This window comes from Pogona vitticeps, chromosome 5 (assembly GCF_051106095.1).
Source record: "Pogona vitticeps strain Pit_001003342236 chromosome 5, PviZW2.1, whole genome shotgun sequence".
Lineage (NCBI taxonomy): Eukaryota > Metazoa > Chordata > Lepidosauria > Squamata > Agamidae > Pogona > Pogona vitticeps.
The window spans coordinates 185,477,866-185,498,551 of NC_135787.1; the positions used below are offsets into that span (position 1 = coordinate 185,477,866).

The 20,686-nt window shown below is 42.2% G+C and overlaps 1 protein-coding gene across 4 annotated transcripts in view; it reads left to right on the forward strand.

Annotated features, from left to right (window-relative positions):
* SOX5 (SRY-box transcription factor 5) overlaps nt 1–20,686 on the forward strand; it is a 918,192-nt gene that overhangs the window by 303,851 nt on the left and 593,655 nt on the right. The gene's annotated exons all lie outside the window — the stretch shown is intronic.

Consider the following 20,686-nt stretch of genomic DNA (forward strand, 5'->3'; position numbering starts at 1 on the left):
TTTAAAGCTTCTATCTCTTGTTTTAGATCCTTCCATGTCTTGGATGTTAAAATCCACCAAGGACACAACAGTTGAATGACCCACTCATGCCATCAGTGCTTCTCTCCAGGAAGGCCTCATGCCCTCCTTTTAAAAAGAAGATATAATAAGGCTTATCCTCAGGAAAACTAATCCGGTGACAGATGACTTGAATAATTGAGGCCTGTCTGAAATATTCCTTTCTTGGCCAAGTTGATTGACAGGGTGGTAAGTGACCAGTTACAGGCATTATTGGAAGGAACTCATAAACTGGATCCATGTCAGTCAAGGTTTAACCTGTGACATGGTACTGAAACAGCACTGGTTGCCCTGCAAGATAATCTCCTGAGGGAGACAGACAGGGGGAGTGTAACCCTGCTAGTCCTCCTGGATCTTTCTATGGCCTTTGACATTGTTGTTCACTGTATCCTTCTGGGACAGTCATTGAGTTGAGGGATTGGAGACTATGCACTTCAGTGGCTCCAATCCTTTTTTGATGGCCAATCGCAGATGATAGAGGTTGGGGATGCCGTGTCCGCCCCTTGAGATGTCTTCTACGGGGTCCTACAGGGATTAACTATCTCCCCAATGATCTTTAACATGAAGCCACTGAGAAAATCATATGGAGATTTAGAGTATACTGTCACCAGTATGCTGGCGACACACAGCTGTATTACTCTTTTTCCTTCATCTGCAAGGTAATGCTTTGCAGGTCCTTGGACACTGCTTATCTTTGATAATGGACTGGACAAGGACCAATAAACTAAAACTGAATCCAGATAAAATGGAGATGCCACTGTTAAGAGGATCATCAGACCAATGAGAGGGAATTTTCCTGGCCTCAATGGGATTACACTCTCCCTGATGGATTTTGTCTGCAGCTTGGGGTTGTTTTGAACCCAACATTGTCTACAAAGGCTCAGATATCTACTGTGGCCAAGAGTACCTTCTATCATCTTCAGTTGATTGCCCAGTTGTGCTCCTACCTGGATAAGAAACGCCTAGCAACAGTGGGTTCACACATTAGTAATCTCAAAAATAGACTACTGTAATGCTCTATGTAGGGCTGCCCTTGAAAATAGTATGTAAACATCAGCAGGTTGAAAATGTAGGGGCAGACTGATTACCAGGACTAGTAAATTTCATCAAACTGTATATCCCCAGCCGAGGCGCACCTTAATTGGCTTCGTTAGTTTCTGCGCTCAATTCAAGGTGCTGATTATGACCTATAAAGCCCTTTAACAGTTTGGGACCTCAATACTTGTTGGAATGTCTGTCCGGGTAATCGGCCATCCGTCCCACCCACCCTCTTCTCAATCCATGGTTTTCCAAGTTGCTACACCAATGGAGGCCAAAAACAGCTATATGACGAATTGTGCCTTTTTAATTGTGACTCCTAGTGTCTGGAATAAAATGCCGATAGAGATACTCCAGGCTCCTTTTCTCCTTACGTTTTGAAAGATGATAAAGACCAAATGATTTAAAGCTGCTTTTAATAACTGAATCTCCAGCAGGCTGTCAATAGCAATTTTAAAAATCAGTTCTAGACTTTTATAGGGCTGTTCATATTTTTGGTTCCAATTACTGTCTGTTGCATTGCTGTATTGTTTTTGAAATTTGTTGTTGCCATTGTCGGGTATTGGGGGGGAGTTGTGTGTTTTAATCTTGTGGAAACTGCCCAATGTCGTGTTTGCACTAATGGGGGAGTATGTAAGTTAATCAAATAAATAAATTGGCTGTTTCTTTTCATAGAATAATAGAAAAGTGAAGTTGGAAGGGGCCTACAGTACAAGGCCATAAAATCCAACCCGCTGTTCAGTGCAGGAATACAATCAAAGCACATCTGCCAGGTGATTTTCTAAGTTTTTCCTGAATGCCTCCAGTGTTGGAGCATTCACCAACTCCCAAGGAAACTGGTTCCACTGTAGTACTGCTCCAACAGTTAGGAAGTTTTTCCTGATATTCAACTGAAATCTGGCTTCCTTTAACTTGAGCCTATTGCTGTATGTCTTGCACTCTGGGATAATCAATAACAGTTCTTGCCCCTCCTCTGTATGAAAGCCTTTCAAATAGTTGAAAAGTTTTATCATATCACCCCTCAGCCTTCTTTTCTCAAGGCTAAACATGCCTAGTTCATTCAACCTTTCCTCATAAGGCTTGGTTTCCAATCCCCTGATCATCCTTGTCGCCCTCCTCTGGACTTGTTCCTGTGTGTTAGCATCCTTCTTGAAGTGTGGTGTCCAGAACTGGACACAATACTCAAGGTGAGACTTAACCAGTGCTGAATAGAGGGGGACTAGCACCTCATGGGATTTGGAAATTATACTGCAGCCTAAAATAGCATTTGCCTTGTTTGTAGCCACATCACAGTCTTGGCTCATATTTAGCTTGTGATCTACGACAATTCCAAGATCACTATCATCAATTTCCGTATGGTTACTCTCAAGTCCATCCTCCCTCTCCTATGCAGGAAGGACTGGTTTGCAGTAATAGATCTCAGAGATGCATATTTTCGCATCTCCGTCCATCCTTCTCACAGGCCTTACCTATGCTTCCAACCAGGAACTTAGGCCTATCAATTCAAAAGACTTCCATTCAGACTCGCAACAGCTCCTCAAGTATTCACCAAATGCATGGCCCCTGTGGCAGCATGCCTTTATCCCCCAACTGTACAGTGTCTTCACAATACCCCTGAGGGTAGGTTTGACAGTGGAATAATAACTGACTCAGATAATCTAGTCAGGTTTACAGCTGAGTGGGGTTTTGTGTCCATATCCTTCCAGTCATAGTTTGATGCTCTCTGTCCATTACAGTGTTACAAATTCTGAAGTTACATATTTGGGTTGGAAAATATTTCAGGTTTTAAAATTTTAGGAGAGATACAGTGATGAAGTGTGTGATTGTCCTGTAAATTTTGAGACCAAATTAGTCAATAAACTCTTGATGTTTCTTCAGCCCTATGTACTCATAGAATTGATTTGGAAGGGGCCTATAAGGCATTGAGTCCAGTTGAGTTTTTCCTGATATTCAGCCTAAATTTGGCTTCCTGCAGTTTGAGCCCATTATTACATGTCCTGCACTTTGGGATGATCAAGAACAGATCCTCCTCCTCTTCTGTATGACTACCTTTCAAGTATTTGACAATTTGACAAGTGTCTCCCTTCAGTCTTCTTTTCTCAAGGCTAACCATGCCCAGTTCTTTCAGTCTTTCCTTGTAGCGCTTTGTTTTCAGTGCTCTGATCATGCTTATTGGCCTCCTTTTAACTTGCTGCAGTCAATAGGAATCCTTCATAAATTGTGGTGTCCAGAAGTGGACACAGTCATGGCGAGCTCATTCTGTGAATTTAGATTCTTACTTAGCCAAAAGACCACCCACCATGTAGAATGGACAGTATTTTCAGGACTGGAGATACCAAACATTTGTAGACGTGCAAGCATGCATTTTGAGGTAAAATTAAAGGTGGGTGCTTTAAGGGACGTGGTGGCGCTGTGGGCTAAACCACAGAAGCCTGTGCTGCAGAGTCAGAAGACCAGCAGTTGTAAGATTGAATCCACGCGACGGAGTGAGCTCCCGTCGCTTTGTCCCAGCTCCTCGCCAACCTAGCAGTTCGAAAGCATGCAAATGCAAGTAGATAAATAGGCACCATCTCAGTGGGAAGGTAAAACAGCGTTCCCTAGTCATGCTGGCCACGTGACCACGGAAACTGTTTTCAGACAAGCGCTGGCTCTATGGCTTGAAAACGGGATGAGCACCGCCCCTAAAGTCAGACACGACTGGACTGAAAATGTCAAGGGGAACCTTTACCTTTTTACTTTAAAAACAACACCCCAACAGGATGTGAGCTTGCTCAGTGAATGCTGGCTGACTGTTGAAAGGCATCAAAAGATCCAGAAATCATATATGTGTGTATTTGTGTGTAAGAGAGAAATGGAATGCAGTGTACTGGGAAAGGTTATGGCTGAATAGCTGGATTTCTGAGAAGGGGCATTCTGGACTCTGTGCTCTGCTTGTCCTTTTGGAAATTTCCTTCCCCCAATTGCAAGCAGTCGGTCATAGAACACACACAATTCTCTGTTTCCACTGGAAATGAAAAGGTCTTAATTGACGATTTAATGGATCTTTAAAAGAAACCTAAATTAAATATTATCTTAATCAGCAATAAAATGTTCTCTCTCAATTACGTTGTCCCCCCCTCCCCCGTCTAGTCTTATTAAAATACGTAAATAGTTGCAGTGAGTATTGTTGTAATTGTTTCCTCCTTTGATTTTTCATTTCCTTTCTTGTCATCATCTCCCGGCAGCAGCGGCAGCTGTAAAACAGATCTTTCAACAGCCTTGCTAATTGCGTGGAAATTAATCTGATTTTTAAAAACCTCCTTCATATACAGAAACTCACGTGCCTCCATGTGTCTGGGTGTATGCTTGCTCTCTGCCTGTCGGGACCCAGTACACCTTACTTTCCATCTGTATGATGCTCTGGGAGTGGTCAGGGCCACCTGAGAATTTTACAGAAGGTCAGATCTTGCCGTTATCCTTCCACTGAGTGTGTGACTTGCATCTTAAAGCAAATGAAAGAATGCATCATAAGTCTTTGGTCTTCCAATTGTTCCCTGTGCACCAGTGCAGTTTCCCATATCTGACAGCTTCTGAAAAGCACCACCACCACCATCTCTTCTTCCTGGCAATGAAGGTTTTACTTCCTCTCTCACAACTGTGTGCACTTTAGCAGTGGGAAGTTCAAGAGGTATCTTAAACCAGGCTTCTCCAACTCAACGTCATTGAGAGGAATTAAATTCCCCACCCCACTCCCAGCCTCCGATGTCAATAGGTCAGTAGTAGTCCAATAGATCTACAGAGTGCCAGGTTGGAGAATTTCGGTCAGGCTTCTCTTCTTCTTATATGCTGCTTCTAAAGTATGGTGATCCTATGAATTAGTGACCTTCAAAAGGTCATATCGTTTCTAGCAGAGCTTCCAGACTTGCAAACTTAAGCCAATGTCATTGAATCAAGCGTTAAGAGTTTTCCATTGCCTTCAACTTTTCTCAGGATGCTGTCTGTTCTGCTAATAATGAGCTTAAAGACCACCAGTAGTGAATAATTAGTTGGACTGTGTTACTTGGCCTGTGGTGTAGATGTTTGTATTTTTAGTGGGTGGGGAGTGTTTTGGGGAATTTTATGTGTGTGCATGTGTCTGGTCTCTGGGTGTCTGTGAATTTCATTGTATGGGTATACTGTGTATATACTTACAATGACAATAAATAAATAAATAAAATAAAATAAGTCTTGCCTTTTTGTGATATGCCCAAAGAAGAATAGGCTCAGTTTAATCATTTTCATTTGTTGAGAAAGAGATCCAGTATTTTGTCTTTCTCGTGGTCCATGATATCTGTACGTTCTCCTCCAATCTCAGATTTCAAATGAATCAGTTTTCTTCCCTGTCAGTGCACTTCACTGTTCAGGTGTCACATATCCATCCATAACCATACGATAGTTTGGGTGATCTTGGACTTGGTTTCCTTTGACATATCCTTGACTTAAGGACCTTTCCTAGTTCCTTCATAGGGTTTCAAATCCTACAATGAGGCAAACGAAGGAATTAAATGTATTTTTTTCTTAGCCTGCATTTAAAAGCACCCTGACTTGGGAGGAAGCACCACTGAACTTTGTAGAATTTCTACAGCTTCTCTCCAAGTTCACATTGCACGTTAAATATCCCCAGGTGTGAATCCTTTCAGAACATTGCATAACAGCATCATTTATTGAGAGCTTTTTAAAGGAAAGCTGGCTGGATAGCCCAGTGAGTTAGGTTTCTGGCTGTGGAGCCAGAGGTTGGGAGTTCAATTCCCCACTGTGCCTACTATGAGAAGAGCCAGCCTATGTGGCCTTGGGCAAACTGCACAGTCCCAGGGCACCCCCCAGAACAAGGGAATAGTAATCTACTTCTGGGTATTCACTGTCTGGAAAATCCTGAAAAGGTCACCATAAGTCAGAATTGACTTGACGGCACATCATCATCATCATTTTTTACAGACTGGACATGATCCAGCTAAGGGGTCTCTAGTAACTAGACATAGGGAATACATGCCACAAAATTCTATATTGATTCCTGGAGTTAGGGAGCCAGCAGAAGAGATTTTGCCCCCTTGCATCAAAGTCAGATTCATAGGGTCATATAGATACCAATACCTCCACAATAATGGAGAACTATTATGTTGTTGTTACCCTTCCCTCTCTTCCTATGGGGGACGAATAAAAATGGGGGAGTATTTGTGCCTTCACATATGTCAGGGTCTCTGGAACTGATGAATATGAAGGGATGAATATTTAACAAATCAGCAATTTCTCACGAATATCGCAATCCAGATTTTTTTATTAGTCCCCATGTCTAATCACTACCCAATGACAAATCATCGTCATCATAGAATTACAGACCTGGAAGGGTCCCTATAGATCATTGGGTTCAGCCCCGGCCAAGGAGGCACAATGAGGAATCAAACTCTTAACTTCTGTTTCTTAAGCCTGATTCCTAAACTACTGAGTTGTCAATTGGGTTGCTCTGTAAAAATTGGCATGAGAAGAACCTCTGGTGCTGGAGGATTATGAAGAACTAGGAACAGACATACTAGGTGGGCATAGAAGAGTTTCCTGTAGCTTTCACTTTTCTATCTTAGCTCATAGCCCCTCATGTTGCAGTGGTTATACTGCAGTACAGCAGCCAATACTCTGCTCATGATCCAGGTTCAATCCCAGGTAGCTGGCTTGAGGTTCACTCCGCCTTCCATCCTTCCAAGGTCAGTAAATTGAGTACCCAGCTGCTGAGGGTGAGGGGCAATGTGTAGCCTGTGTAATTAAATTGTAAACCACCCAGAGACTGCATTAAGTGCTATGGGGCAGTATATAAGCAGCATGCTTTGCTTTTAGCTGCTTCCCCTCCTCCACTCACCCACCAGCCATCTCCTCCCAGGTCTCAGAAAGAAAGACAGACATTCAAGAGGAAAGTAGTATACAAACAGGGTCAGGGAAACCACCAGTACCAGAGGAGTAGGAACAGACATGTCAGGTGAGCACAGAAGAGTTTTCTCTCCCCAGTAGTTTTTTTACAGCTTCATTATGGAGGCATTTTGTTTCTGTGTTTACTTCTAATTGCAGTTCACTCTGTGCCACATATATGTGCAAAGAGGACCATTTTAACAAGCCGTATTTGATCTGATTAGCAGGACACAAGGGCCGAGTCAAATTTTTCTCTAATCGTTACCTTCTTGCTCCCTCCGTGTCTGCCTCAACCTTTACACTGAGTTTCTAATAACTTGTAAAATGCGTCTTCCTGTGATACACACTTGCATACACACACTGAAATCACAGCTAGTTAAGTTATATAATTTCTGTTGTACCGTGGGGGCTTAAAACCGGGATCTCTGTGTGTGTGTGTGTGTGTGTGTGTGTGTGTGTGTGTGTGTGTGTGTGTGTGTGTGTGTGTGTGTGTGTGTGTGTGTGAGAGAGAGAGAGAGAGAGAGAGAGAGAGAGAGAGAGAGAGAGATAATATATTAATGTCTGTGCTTTGATCTTGCCTCACAGGTAGCCTTTCAGCCTGCCTTTCATAAGATTATGGAAGTGCCCAGGAGGAGTTAGCCAGATCGTGTTCATCCATATTCCTTTTGGAGTGTTCACATTAAATTGTCTCCATCTAGTGGTCCGTTTGCCGTGGGAAGAGTGACATTTATGGCCGTAATGGTCTCTACGCTGCCGTATGTAAATATCAGCTCTCAAAATAAGACCTAAGGCAAGAAGCGGGCGAGCTAGAGGGGAAAAGCAGAATGTTTTCTTAGTTATGAAAGGGACAAAGGGAAGAGAGAGTGTCCTCAGACAAGGACAGCTGTGGAGAATAAAATGGCATCTCTCCCCTTTTTTTGCTTCTCCTGTGGATGTGGCTGAGGGGGAAAAATCACATGCAAATGGCAGCACTGAACATAAGCTGTTTGAAAGCTGAAGAGAATGGGGGAAAGGGCTTGTCTTAACTAAGGAGCAGCAAAAGAAGTCAGATGATCATGGTTATCTGCCTCATGTGACTCGGACTATGAGTCTATCTAGTTCAGTCTTGTCAATATTAGGAGTGGGGATCATGTATCCTCTGGCCATTTTTTGGCCCATGCCACTGATTCAAGGAAACCAATGAAAAAAAAAAAGCAGCAATGCAGAAAAGCCCTGTTCCTTCCTTTCCAAAAGATGGCACTCCTTCCTACGTTTCTGCACAGCTCCATGGTGTAGGGGTTCACTGTGGCACCCGGCTGAACCACAATGGGCCATCAGATGTAGTCATCAGCAGTGGCTGATGGATTGGCACTACACGGAGGACAGTGTGAGTACATGGGAAGGGAGCCTGCTAAATAGCTGATTGTTTTGGGACGACCTGATTGCGGGAAGGGGGGAATAAGTCCCTTCTTTCTCTAACAGAGGTGTTTTTCTCTACCCACAACAGCTGCAGTAGCTATTGGCCGGTGGATGCAGGAAGGTTCTTGCATGCAACACACAGCTGCTTATGGAGACTTGTGCACCGAACCCAAGGAAAATAGAATGTTTATAATAAGTCTGCAACTAATATTCACACATTTGCACTTTTTAAATGCAAATGAGTGTTCAGCTACAATGAGATAACCCATTGAAAGGACTGCACCCCGTTTATAAAATACACATCCATCTGTCGATAGATATAAATTATGTTGTATAGATATAGGTGTAGATTTTGGAGACAGTATATTCCGTTCTGGAAAGACAACATGTTACAATAAACGTCAATAAAGACAGAAGTACCAAAAAGGTAGAGAAGTTATTTACTGCAGTGCATAATTATTTATGGTGTTAATTGAAAAGTACAATTACAAGTGCTTTGTTCAGAACAGATTTTACCAAGTTGCTGTGCTCTTTCCCATTGCATGTAACACCTACTGTAAGTGGTCATAAAAAACGCTCAGAAAAATATAAAATAGCCTTCTGGGGTAAACCAAGGTTGCCAAATTATATAAAATGAGTCAGAGATTCCTTCCTTAATAGGCATACTGGAGGACCATTGTTCCTGTGGGCTCCAACATCCATTGGTCTCCTTTGGAGACTAATGGAATACTTTGGACTAAAATAGGCTTAGAATATAGACACTGCCCTCTTGCAAACTACAATGGCCAACAGTGGCATTGTTGTAATTCCATAATTCATTGCAGTACAAGCAAAGAACAAATTAAGTTATCAATATGTCTGGGATGGCTTTCGGATTTTCTGCTGGGTGAAATATTTGAGGAGTGCTATAAGCAATAATGTGGCCGAACTTCTGAGCAGTGTGCTTGGGGGATATTAAATGCATTTCCTGCTTTTGAAAAATACGGAACCCATTCTACCAACTCATCTTTAGACCTTCTTAAGCTTGAGGGCAACTAAAAATTGGGGCTTACATAATGCCCCTGCTCCAACTAACCTTCGCCTTTTTTTGGCCGGCCACACATTGGGAAAAAAGAAGAAAGATGACCAATTTCAGCATACATCCCATGCTTGCTTTCCCATTAGGGAGAATGAGGTGGACATGTGAGGCCGTAGTTTTGAATGTCATGCAACAATGACAGATTCTTAGCTGTGTGATTTGTCATCTTTATACAGTGAAGTATTTAAAAATTTGGGAATGACTGAGGGTTCTTATTCCTTGCTTATATGTCTTAATATTCCTTTGAGCCTGAAAGCGAGATGGTGTGTGAATCATGGAGTCCATAGAAAGTGGTGTTGTTCCATGAGGTCAGAAAAGCACATATCATCTGCTTACAATCTGGCATAAGGTAGAGGTTAACACCAATCATACAAATCTTGCAGACATTATTTGTGGGATGAAATCCTGTTGCTTTGTTCTGCATGGCCAAAGACAAATTAATTCTCACCTGGAAGAGAAAATGATGAGGTACATCCCTATTCAGACATAAAGAAGAAATAACAATAGAATTCTTCTAGAATGTCATTTCCTGTTGTGAGCTGCACTGTTCTGTGTGTGCTGATATTTAACACTATGGCCCGGGAATCAGATCATTCAGCAGATTCTGTACTTCAGAAAAGTTAAGTTACCCTATTGTATCTTATTATACAGATTGTTTGGATTGCAATTGTGCCAGAGCTTAACAGGACATACAGTGGTACCTCGACTTAAGAACTTAATCCGTATTGGGACTGCGTTCTTAAGTCGAAGCACCAATTCCCATAGGAATGCATTGAAAACCATTTAATCCGTATCTGCTTTTTTCATTTTGAAGTCGAGGCTCTGTTCTCAAGTCGAAGCGACTTTTTGCGAAAGGAGCCGTTCTTAACTCGAATCGTTCTTATGAAGGGACGTTCTCAAGTCGAGTTACCACTGTATTTATCTTGTAATAATTGAAGAAATTTCATTGGTGGTTCCTTTTTTATTTTGGTATTCTATAAAATGCAAGAGAACTGAATGGGACATCCATGTTTGAGGACAGAACTTTGAAAACTTTCTTTTTTTGACCACAGTTCCCGGAATTGCAACCATCATGCAAATCTGAAAAAGTAACATACTGAAGTTCTGCTCAAACATATTCTACGTCTGATTACCAGATGCTGGAAATAGGCAATGGGAATTTTCCCTTCACTTTCATAACCTGTTAGTGAATCACAGATGACATCTGAGGGATCTTGGTGTACATATAGATACAGGCATCTACTCAAGATAGAAATATGCATAGGCCTCCAAGAGTGCTCACTACTTTTCCTCAAACTGCTGCCACCAACCTATCCTTAATACTCAAATAAGGACAAGTTTTTCTTTCAAACAAATAAAGTGTTTATTGATTTGTACAAAATAAAAAGGGTGAATCACAGGTAATAAATCAAGTTGTTAATCACGTTTCTCAATTACTAGATCACACAGACTTTTCCCTCACTGACTATCTCTCTCAAATCTATCTCACTCTCTCAATCAACTTCTCTCATCTTTTCAAACTCTCCAAAACTCTCTCTTTCACACATCACACACCTTATATAATCCAGCTCCTCCACCTTCTGCGTCACCCTCCGTCCTCTCATTGGCTGAGGTTCCCCTGCCCAGCTGTGACGGACAGGTGAGAGCAGAGCTGTATGCCACATTAATCCACCTGTAATTGAGCAGCAATAGATTGATGCTTGGGGATCCAGAACATCATTCTCTCAATGATCAGTTATGGATTCGTTCTTCTGAAAAATGACATTCCTAAAATCATAATTCCTCCTCCTCCTTATCATCATCCTTGCATATAAAAATGTAGGGCCGCAGAGAGAAATTCCAGCCCAAAAGTCATACCTAGAATGCTGATGATCTAATATTCTTTTTTTCCTTCCTTGTGGAATATTGATTGACTGCCTGGTATTTTTGAATCATTATCATCATCAATATTAGAACTGCAGAGATGGATATTGGTTTACCACCGTATCTGCTGCTTGTGAGAATTTAAAATATGGATGGAGAAATTTGGTAGTCAAGAGAGGGTGCAATTTTCTGTTTCCCAGGACCTTCACAAAAATGAAAGTGAAAATGAAATCAGAAGTGGCTAGAAATCTAAGTGATCTATCCAGGAGAGTCTGTTTATCTTTAAAAAAAAAAAAACAGAAAAAGGAAGGGAAATAAAGGAGATTTGGGGGCTTTCAAAACAGGTAATGGTTGCAATTTGCCCAGCACTGACTTCAACTGAAACCTGACTTTTGCCAAATAATGAATGACAGTGGTACTCATCATTGGTCCTCAAGTGAATGGCCTCACCTCCTTGGGAGACCACTTAATAGTACTGCTTTATATTACCAATATGCACATCCTTGCTGATGCTCCCAGTATAGGGCATTCTGCAGTGCATCAGCTACCATGAACTGCTGGATAGCTCAGTGGTTTAGCTCTCTGGCTGTGGAGCCAGAGGTTGGAAGTTCAATTCCCCATGGTACCTCCTTGACTAGGGCTTGATGATCCGTAGGGTCCCTTCCAGCTGTGCAGTTCTAAGTTAATGATGATCTACTCGGGAGTAAGGCGATATCATTAATGAACCAGACCTGCATATTAGACCTGTTGTGACTGCAATCAGAAATGAGAGAGTGGGAGAAAGAATAAATAATTGCTGAGGGACAAGCGGTGAAGGAAGAGGAACCAACAACAAAAGACCTACCTTGTTCTGTGGGTAGAATTCCCATGATAGTAATGCTGACAATGCAGAAAAAGTAACTTGGGAGGAAGCAGGAAGCCGAGGAAGATAGGGGCAGGAAAAGCTGCAATTAACATGGAGAATAAATAGCATGGCTATTATTAGAATAAGTGGGAAATGAATCGGTGTGTCTATAGAGGCGGGGGGAGGGGAGGATCCTGGTGCATCTGTATGGAACAGCATTTCAAGCCATCCCTACAGGCACAGCTCCCAGATTTCCGATGATCAAAGACAGTTGGCATCCAAGGACAGCAAGCACAATGGGGATCTATGAAAACATTGTTTAATCTCATCCCCGTCTCTGTTTAATCTCATCTCTGTCTTCGTTTTGATACGGCACCAGTCTAATTTTAATTCTTGGTGTTTTCCCTCTTTGAAAAATAATGCATTTATGATACGCAGTAAGTATTCTATATGTTAGGGCAGAGACGAGGGCAGAAAGACACCATTTTGAGCAGCAACCTTGTATTTGGGGAGCAAATCTTTACATGCAAAGATGAGGAACAGCTCAGTTCTCCTCCTTGCTTACCAATAAGGGCAAGGTATTTTCGGGTGGCTGGCACAAGAGAGTGAAAGCTAAGATAAGCCTTATGCAAATTAAATAAAACAATGCAAATAATACAATCATGGTTTAACACAAGTGATACATATTGCGGAAATTGCTGCTTTGTTGCCTAAGCTTTTGAGGGTTAGAAGCACCAGAGGAGTTGCTTGTGTCTTTTAAAAGCATCCGCTCATTGCCTAGGAGCTGGTGCAGCCCGGCAGGTTGGAGCACCTGTTTGCAAAGCCAGGAGCTGGGAGTTCAAAGCCTTCCTGGGAGAAGGGCCAGCCAAGATCACTTAAGGATGTGCAGTTGATGAGATCAAGGGTCCTGCCACCTGAGTTGCCTTGGGCATGCTTCAAGGAGAGAAACCACTCCTGAGTACTATATATGTACCTAGAAAACCCTGCCAGGGTCACTGGAGGTCAGAAGTGAATGGACAACCCATGCTTATTATGAGTTGTTCCTTGCATGCATGGTTGTTTGGCTTCTCAAACAGAAAGTACAGTGGTGCCTCACTTAATGATTGCCTCGCTTAACGAGGAAATTGCTGTACGATTAGTTTTTTGCGATCGCTTTTGCGGTCGCAAAATGATGGTTTAAATGGTGTTTTTTTGTTTAACGATGATCGGTTCCCTGCTTCGGGAACCGATTTTCGCTTTATGACGATCAGCAAACAGCTGATCGTCGGGTTTCAAAATGGCCACCGGCTAAAGAAAATAGCCCCCATTGTTTTCTAGGATGGATTCCTCGCTTTACAGGCACCGAAAATGACCGCCATATGGAGGATCTTCGCTGGATGAGGAGGTATTCAGCCCATTGGAACGCATTGAATGGTTTTCAATGTGTTTCAATGGGTTTTTAAATTTCATTTGACGATGTTTTCGCTCTGCAATGATTTCGCTGGAACGAATTAACATTGTTAAGCGAGGCACCACTGTACTGAGTTTTGTGCAGAGATCATTTGACTGGTAATAGAGACCTGGATAAGGAGAAATAGCTCACCTCTTCTCAGTTTTGTCTGGTAGCAAGAAATCTCCTGGGATTGAAAATTTCTCACTGAAATGCCCCTCCAAATTAAATCTATGACAATAACACAAGTAGCAAGTATTGTTTATGGGCTCACTCTTCATTAGGGGCACTCAGATCGTCCACAGGATTGTCTATCTCCCAAATATAATAAGAATAAAGTGGCTGAAGTCCAGTGATAAGGGTCAGCTAGACAAGGACCATTGAATCAGTGGGGATTTGGTGAATCAACTCCTCTGTGTGTTCCATTGATTCAATGGGCTTTCTTCTAGTTGCAAGTTACTCCTGGATTTTAGCCATCCAGTCAAGTAGTTGCTGAATAGTAGGTTCAACAGTTGGCCTACTACCTGGCATCAGGCACACACTTGAAGTGGCCTGGTCTGATTCACATTTTCAAGGTTGGAAATGCAGTTATTGTTCAGATGCTGCACAGCTCTAAATTGTGCAAAAAAAAAAGAGTCTTAGTACAGAAAAGAAATACCAGAATGCACAGCAAGATTAGTGTTTTAAGTTGAAATGTATAGGAAAATGTATGTTTTGCATGCATAAAAATGCATACCTAAGTAAGAATTGAAATGGTTATTTGGCCATGTTCTGGAGGTTTTTCTTCTTAACATTTCGCCAGTCTTTGTGGTCAGCATCTTCAGAAGCCAGGAATTAGAACTCTATGTTCTGGTATAGTGTGTGGGATAGCTTTTTGGGATCAGCTTTTTGTCCTTTTCAGGAGCCTGGGTGATTATGGTGATCAGTGTTTTTTTTTTGTTGTGGGTGTATTGTTGTGATAAGGGGGGGAGATGATCTGTCACTGTGATTGATGGGTATTGTTAGCTGGTCTTTTGTGTGCAGTGATCACCGGTCCTTGCGGCTGGGTAGAGTTTGTTTACCTTTTTGCAGGCTGTATTTTTCAGTGCTGGGAGCCAGGCCTTGTTGAGTTTTAGACTTTCTTCTCTTTTGTTGAAGCTGTGCTGGTGTTTGTGGATTTCAATGGCTTCCCTGTGTAGTCTAACATAATGATTGCTGGTGTTGTCTTCGAGAATAGCCTTCGAGAATACAAGGATTGAAATTTTTGTGGTTTTTTTCTTTTTTTGTGCTCTTTTTTTTTAAAATCACAGGTTAATGAAGAAACAGGATGGAACAGATGTATGGATATGGGCAGAAGTGCCACAGGATGGCATTTGAGTGATTCAGCTGCACTTTTTTTCGGTGGACATTGGGCATAGGCCACCTCTGGAAGTCTGAGGATTGAAAATAAGCAACCCTGGAAACCCCCACCCTCTTAAAATACATTTCTTTTTTAAAAGTTGTTTTTTAATGGGAAAAGGCCGCTTCATGCCTACTCTTAAAGGAACGTGGTGGCGCTGCGGGCTAAACCGCAGAAGCCTGTGCTGCAGGATCAGAAGACCAAGCAGTCGTAAGATCGAATCCACGTGACGGAGTGAGCGCCCGTCGCTTGTCCCAGCTCCTGCCAACCTAGCGGTTCAAAAGCATGCAAATGATAAATAGGAACCACCTCGGTGGGAAGGTAACAGCGTTCCGTGTCTAAGTCGCAGTGGCCATGTGACCACGGAAGGTTGTCTTCGGAAAAAACGCTGGCTCTATGGTTTGGAAACGGGGATGAGCACTGCCCCCTAGAGTCGAACACGATTGGACAAAAATTGTCAAGGGGAACCTTTACCTTTACCTTTTTATGCCTACTCTTAAGAGGGTGTGCAGGGACTCTTGGAGAGCAAAGCACCCCCCCAAACTTGGCAGAATTGCCTCCCATGGGAGCTCAGGTGCTAGGCACTGCATCCTAGAGGGCCCACAAACCACATTTTGATGTAGATCCATTCATTGTGACCTCCCATTGACCCAAAAGACCTTTGTGGTTTAGGAAGCATTTTAATCCAATATTAAGATCAACACAAGCCATTACAGTGACATCAAGATACCTAACCCCTAGGGAACATAAAGATGGTTTCCTTCTCCTAGGTTGTACTATTTGAAGTAGAACCTACCTTCATGTTCCTACTTGATAAACTTTGGCTACCTTCTCTTGTGTGTTAGCCTCTTCTCTCCCGACCTGGCTCTGTTGACGTGTTGTGGTATTTATCATGGAATGGTCCAGTATTTCCATGTTACTGTACCGATGAGTTGTGGACACAGCTTTTCTCAACCATCTTTAAATTAAAGAGCAGACTCTGTGAAACCTGATCTTGCTCTGACCTCCTTTGGGCCAATGATGAGGTACTGACTGTTCCTATTCTCTTTCCTCAGGAGTCCTAGCTTTCTCCTGCTCTTCTGTTTGGCTCATTTTGGAGTAAAAGGCAGTGACGCCTTTCAGGGCTTCTCTTTGTGATTGGCCGTATGAGGGCTAGTTCTTACCCAGAGTGGGAACCGGCCATTTTGGAACCTGAGACAAGTGCCTCCATTTCCCACCCACGCTGCTGTAAGGCCCAGGTGCAAGCCATTCATAAAAGGGAAGAGTTGAATACAGGGTGTCCCACTCCCCCCTCAGCCTCTACAAAGAACGAGAAGCTTTGTGTGTTCAAGAAAAGGAATTTTCATTTTCCTAATAGCTGGATAGCTCAGTGCCTGGCTGCAAAGCCAGAGGTTGGGAGTTCGATTCTGAGAGCAGAGCCAGCCCATGTAGCCTTGGGCAAGCTGCACAGCCCCAGGACACCCTCAAAAGAAGGGAATGGTAAACCACTTCTAAGTATTCTCTACCTAGAAAACCGTGAGAAGGACCACCGTAAGTCAGAATTAACTTGATGGCACATGAATAAAGCTGGCTGGATAGCTCAGTGGTTTAGGTGTGGTTGGGAGTTCAATTCCCCACTGTTTCTCCTGTCACTATAAATCAGAACTGACTTGCTGACACATGATTGTTACTTTTTGTTTAGGAAGGGTGAGAGGTGTGCATGTAGGTTGTAGGCCACACTGTTCCTAACCCTTCTGTATATCGGAACACATCCCACATTCAATCCTTGTGTCCTTCTAGAGCTGAGGAAAACTCCCACCTGAGACAAAAACCCACAGTTAGTCAGTGTATACATTACTAAGGTGGCTGTACCAAAGGTTTGTCCCAAAATAAGGTGGCTTCCTAGTTCTAAAGTAAATGTATATAATGAGAACTCCTTTTAATGACACATTGTGAATTCCTGTTTAGACCTCCCAGCTAGTGGATTGCAGATAATCATTTAACTTTAAAAAGAAATCTGTTTCTATCTCTCATAATTATAATAATGCAGTCAAGCTGTAATGGGATTAAATCTGTTAAAACAATAGCGTGTGTGACTTAATTTGTGGCATGACCAAGCTCTCGCGGCGAAACACTGTGTGTTGTATTAAAATGAGAGGCGTAAGACCCAACTGCTGGGTTTGGGCCTCATTGTTCAAGATGGACCTGTATGTACTGACTTAATCGGAGCTCATCCAGGCTAAGCCTCTTTGGAGGATATGTATCGGAAAGGGCATGCCTCCTGGCACTGATGCCTGTAGTGGCTTCCCCAGCTGTTCACTAGGATTTCTCGCCCCCCACCCCACCCCAGGAAATAATTTGATCCGGGATGTTTTACGTCATGCTGCCCTGGGGATTGAATGAGAAGAGGGAGCGAGGCTATACTGACAAGGCAATGTCATTTAGTCATTCAACTGTCTCTCTCTCTCTCTCTCTCTGAATTTCTCAGTAACGGGTTGTAGTAAGGGATTGTTACGTGCCATGAAGTCACATCACCTTATGGTGACCTAATAAGTTAGTGCCCTTCAGAAAGTGTTATCATTAACAGCCCTGCTCAGGACTTTTAAAGTCAAGGCTGTGGTTTCTTTTACTGAGTCAGTCCATCTCATACAGTATTTGATCTTCCTCCTATCATGTTGCCTTCAGGGTGTTACTGCCTTTTGGAGCAAGTCTTGTCTTTTTCCTGTTGCAGACCACCCAATTTAGTGATGCACTAATGAGGTAGTATATGACCGACTGACTGACTGACTGAATGAATGAATATGAGATGTTCAAAGTAAGTCTCATTTAGCAATTTCTTCAAGACAGATTGTGGTATAAGACAATGGTATTCATCCTTTGGTGTTGTGCTATTTTGGGTCCCACAGAGCAATCTGTCCCATCATTACAGAAACAGAAAACTTACTTTTCCCGAAAACATTATGTGTATGTTTAGAAATATTCTGTTTATATCTATCATTTAGATGAAGGGAGACTGAAAATCGCAGTATAGTTGCACAGACTAAATGCAGATGTCTAAAGCTATATCAAAGTTATTGCCAGCAGGCTCGAAGGCTGGGTGCTGCATGCCAGCTAGTGCCAGTAAAAGAACGCAAACCATATGTGTTAGTTGACAGTTTGTTTGTTTGTTTGTTTGTTTACTTAATTATTTATTTAACTTATATACCACCCAACTAGAACGTGTCTACTCTGGGCAGTTTACATAAAACATAAAAAAAATAAACTAAAGGTAAAATCCAAATTAATCAAAGAGTCCAAGATGGAAAAAGAGGTAAAAAGGAAAGAAATAGGCTAGATGAATAAGAATAAAACATCAAAATATATAAATATACAGAGATTTACAAAAATATTGGGATAAAATGCAAATACTAGGCTAGGTGATGGTTGTAGGGAAGTCCTGCCTGTATAGTCATGTCTTAGGTTCGTCTTGAAGGCCCTCAGTGAGGGGGCCAGGCTGATCTCAACAGGTAAGTTGTTCCAGAGATGAGGGGCCACTGCCAAGAAGGTCCGATTTTTAGTTTTTTTCCCACCAGACCTCTCTTGGCGTTAGCCCCCTCAGCCGCCCGGCCTGACTAGAACGGGTGATACGGGTAGAAGAAGGTGCTCTGACATGGGTATTGAGTTAAAGTGAAGTCTTACTGATTGTGATTACAGAATCACAGAATTATATTAAAATGAAGTTGGAAGGGGTATGTAAGGCCATCAGGTCCAACCTCCTGCTCAGTGTAGGAATCCTAATTAAAGTATGCCTTATAGATGGTGGTTTAACTTCCTTTTGAATGGCTCCAGTGTTGGAGTACTCACCATCTCCTGAGGTAATTGGTCTCATTTTTTGACTACTCTAACAGTTAAGAGGTTTTTCCTGATATTCAGCTTAAATATGGCTTCCTGTACCTTCAACCCATTGTTGCATGTCCTGCACTCTGGGATGATTGAGAACAGATCCTGCCCCTCCTTTGTATGACTGCCTTTCATCAATTTAAAAGTGTCAACATATCTCCCCTCTGACTTCTGTTCTCAAGTCTGAACATGTCCAGCTCTTTCAGTCTTACCTCATAGGGCTTGGTTTCCAGTCCCCTGATCATCCTTGTTGCCCTCCTCTGAACTTGTCCCAGTTTGTTGGCGTCCTTCTTAAAGTGTGGTGTTCAGTAGCTGCCCTCCAACTGGTCTGTTCCCAAATATGGGCACACAAAAGGGTGTTTAATCCACGCTCTGCTCTTTGGAGACACTCCAGTCCTTGTCGAGGAGGACATATGTGGTTTTTTTTTTTATGTTTGTGGAAAAAGAACCATTCCCAGGAATGGGAAAATGTAAGCACATATGAACTGGGGTTCAATGCTCACAGTGTTGGGGACAAGATAAATAGGATTATACTGCTACCCAGAATTATCCTTCAAGGAACTGCACTAAAGCCAGCAAAAGTATAATGCAGATTATCACAAAGAGGAAAATTGGAGGGAGGAAATTATGGGCTCCTATGTAAACACCTTATGGTCATGTTGCAGTTATGCCACATACATGACTCTACTGGCTGCATATATCTCCCCTGCTGGTCAGTAGAGTCTTCAGACATTTGCCTTTGCTTATCGTCCCCAAGGAGGTCACAAGAAAGAGGCTTCAGACTGTCCAGACTTTATCAGTGATACAACCTTATGTTTTGCTCCAGGAGGAAACAAGAGCTACAGCTTACACATTAAATTCATATCTCTTCTCTGATTAAGTGTCACAAAAACAGTTGGAGCTGTTTAATATTTTTGCTTATCTTTGTCCTTCAGTACCAGTCAATGGATTTTGGGAGAACTTTGTACATATCCACGAGTTATGACTCTAGGATTTCATCTGAGCAAAAGGAACAACAACATTATGTGATTCTCCCCTAGAGAAAAGGCAATTTATGAATGCAAATCAGACATAAATATAAAAATACTCATATGCATTTGCAGTATTTTGGGATTTTATGCGAAGCATTTAGGTTTTCTGCCCCTCTGATCCATTTTCTTCTTTACAGCCTGGAAAGTCCATGTGATGCAGAAGGGAAATTAAAGAGAAAGAAAAGTGTCATATGCTTTCAGAACAGCTGATATTTTGCTTCAGGCATCATATCTGATAGCAAATCATCAGAAGTTAGGCAACTGACATTTAGAGAGAGAATAAATTACACAATGTTGGAAAAATCCAGACTTGAAACTTTAAGAGCTGCCCAGGAATATAAAATTGACTGATATGAAATGAAGGAGTTCTTAGACCATCTAGTTCATTGCTTGATAGCTTACAATATTGGGGGGGGGGACTAGGATGTGTGAATATCACAAACTATACACTGGACATTCACATCTTGTATCACCTCAAATTCAATACGTATCAGTTCAGACATTCAGGTGAACACCAGTGAGTAATGAGAAACCATGAGATGTATACAGATATGTGAACTGGCTTCTCAGACCTCCTAGACCTGTCACGTTATTTTGATACCTGAAGCAGAATGAGTCAGTATTAAGGATGTGCAATTTGGATTTCTTGGAGAACCGAGAAAGTCTTCATTCTGGGAGTTCCACCTGACTTGTAGCCATCTAAATGTGACTCGCCTGAAGAAGGGCCTAGCTGGAAGACTTCATGGCATAGTTTTCTAGTAAAAAAAGAGAGGAAGTAACACTGGCCCAGTAGCAATAG